This window comes from Rutilus rutilus (genome assembly GCF_951802725.1).
Source record: "Rutilus rutilus genome assembly, chromosome: 6".
NCBI classification, from domain to species: Eukaryota; Metazoa; Chordata; class Actinopteri; order Cypriniformes; family Leuciscidae; genus Rutilus; species Rutilus rutilus.
The window spans coordinates 41451177-41453845 of NC_140214.1; the positions used below are offsets into that span (position 1 = coordinate 41451177).

Sequence of the window (2669 nt, forward strand, 5' to 3'; positions counted from 1 at the left end):
CACAGTACACCAAAAGCAAATAAATTATATAACGCCAGACTATCGATGTAAATGTCTGTTGAGAGAATAATGTTAGAATTCAAACTACACTTGCATCTCAATGATCGCATTACATTTACAGGAACTAGTTTCTCAGCAGTGGCGGAATTTTACTTTGCTCCGGTTAGTACTGCGCCGAAAAGTAAACACAGAAAAGAAGCGCACTACAGTCGGGACGTCTAGCTAGCTAGTAGGAGTCTCGGTTGCCTAGGTAACTTAATATCACTCCGCCGCTGCTGTAGACTGTGCTAATAAACACAGGGAACAAAGTATAACTATTGCAATGCGATGAAAGGGTAGTTTGATTTCTAACATTATTCTCTCAACAGACATTTATATCGGTAGTCTGGCGTTATAATTGATTTGCTTTTGATGTACTGTGGAGTGGGTAAAACTGTTTTTAATGGCAGGCTAACGCATCTACCGTTGACTCGCGCTAGCCTAGCACCAGCGAACTATCCAAAAGTAAGGACTGGATGAATTTTTTTGAAAACGGTCTCAGCTGATGAATGACAAACAGGCTCACTTGAAAATGAGGTCCGATGTTGAAAATCCTGAACCACCCCTTTAAAACAGCTCAAATATGCATTTTACTCTCTGGGCCTTGTCTGTGTGAAACCGGGGGGTATAATAACTTACAGAGGTAAGCTGGAAGTATCCCATCAAACTCATATGTATCAAATATTTATTATTTATGTGTGTGTGTGTGTGTGTGTGTGTGTGTGTGTGTGTGTGTGTGTGTGTGTGTGTGTGTGTGTGTGTGTGTTTAGGAGGAGGTGCCATGGATTGGCCAGTGGTGGTGCATTCAGCTGATGGAGAGGTTTTGCCTAGAAGGGTATGACAGATTCTACAGATAACATTTCAGTATCTTGGCTGTATTTAGCCACTGTTAGAAAAGTGACACTAAAAAGGTTTTATACAAATAGAGTTCCTACATTTACATATTTTCCAAAGGCATGGACAAAGATTTGCATTTTGGACAAAGGAAGCATCCCAACTCCTTCAGGGAAACCTTGAGCCTGTCTTTAGGGTGTCAAAATCCACCACCACCAAACTGTCGCTCAGCAAAAGAGTTGTAGTTGAAGAGGACACTGATAAGGTCAATTATTTTATTGGTCATATATCAAGCAGTTGCATGCATGCTAGATAAATAGATTCATTATTTTGTGCCATTATATATATTTACAGCCAATCATTGTAAGAGACCTTCTTACAGCGCGGGACTGGGTACGCAGTCATGGAGACTTATTCTGTGGGAAGGTGACAGAGCCTTCTTTTCTGCAGATGAGCGGAAGTCAACAAAAAAATGCCCTCAGGAAGGTCCTGGAGGAATTTCCTGACGCAAAGGAGGACTTTTTGTTTTTATTCCAGTGTCTAGATGACATGGAAACATTTTTATCATCCTGTGCTGATGAACAAGGCCTGAAGGTCAATGCCATGTTTGTTTGTTCATGAGTGTGCAAGCGTGTTTGTTAGCCAGTTAACGTTAGCCTACACCAGTTTAGTGTAAAGCTAGAGCAGAACTGTTGAGGAAATGAGTAACAGATATTTATTTTGTTTATTTGATTTAAACGGACTTGCTAAATCAAGCTAGGTAGGATGGCACATTATTTAAATGGATAATGTTAGTTCACCAAAAATAAAAATGAACCCATGATTTACTCGCCCTCAAGCCTTCCTAGGAAAGTCATCGGCTACACACCTATGTAGGAAAGTCATACACTAGGATGGCTTGAGGGCGAGTATATCATGGGATAATTTTTATTTTTGGTGAACTATCCCTTTGTTTAAGCTGGGTGACTTGTGTGGTTTTGCTGTTTTGGGCAGGATACTGCAGCCCGGAGGAATAGCCTATGGCATTTCATGACTTGTAGTAACGTTGATGTTTTCGATCTGTGTATTGCAGCTGAAGAAGAAGATAATCTTTTTGAAGAACATCATGCAGCGAATGTGGCCGATTGTGCAAACATGTATCGGCAGAATGGCTCGCTCCAAACTGGAGGAGGAGAAGTTTAATGGTATAAGTTGGCCTATCACAATTTCTGAAACATGAGACATTTAGAAGTTTGCCTAACACTTTCTGTCGTGATTTAGTCACGTAATTTAATCTATTTATTCGTGGCAGGGACACGTTTATTTCGTTATTTTCGCAACTCCAGCACGTTTTTTAAACTAATGCATTTCAATTGGATGCATCTTTAGTGCAACAGCACGATTCTTTCTGCCAGTCGGGCTGCAGCACAGAAGCTGTTTAATCAACATTTATTCACGAGATCTTATCACGGTTTATATATTAATTATGTGTTATTATTGAGGTCTTTTTCGGTTATTATTTCGAAGCTGGATTGCTGTGCTGTTTATTGATATTTTTAAAACTAAAACGCTACATCTATCAACATTTATTTAGATGTTATCATTGTATTCATTCATTTCTTTATTTTAATAATATTATTTCGGTCTTGAAATATTACAGTAAGCCAGAACACGGGCCGAGCGGGTTTTTTACAAATTGAAAAGTCCAAAGATCTGTAGGCCTATCTCTGCTAAATGAATTTAACATACGTTTGTGATACCCTTGATTTTTTTTATTTTTTTTTTATTTAAACTATATTGTTACGAAATGTGAAAAT

At 38.8% G+C, this 2669-nt stretch overlaps 1 long non-coding RNA gene across 1 annotated transcript; it reads left to right on the plus strand.

The window, feature by feature from the left end:
• The first annotated feature begins 766 nt into the window (after positions 1–766).
• On the plus strand, positions 767–1658 carry LOC311292671. Its single transcript, XR_014627775.1, has 3 exons — positions 767–874; positions 994–1138; positions 1228–1658. It is a non-coding gene; the product is annotated as an uncharacterized lncRNA (long non-coding RNA).
• Positions 1659–2669: the final 1011 nt, after the last annotated feature.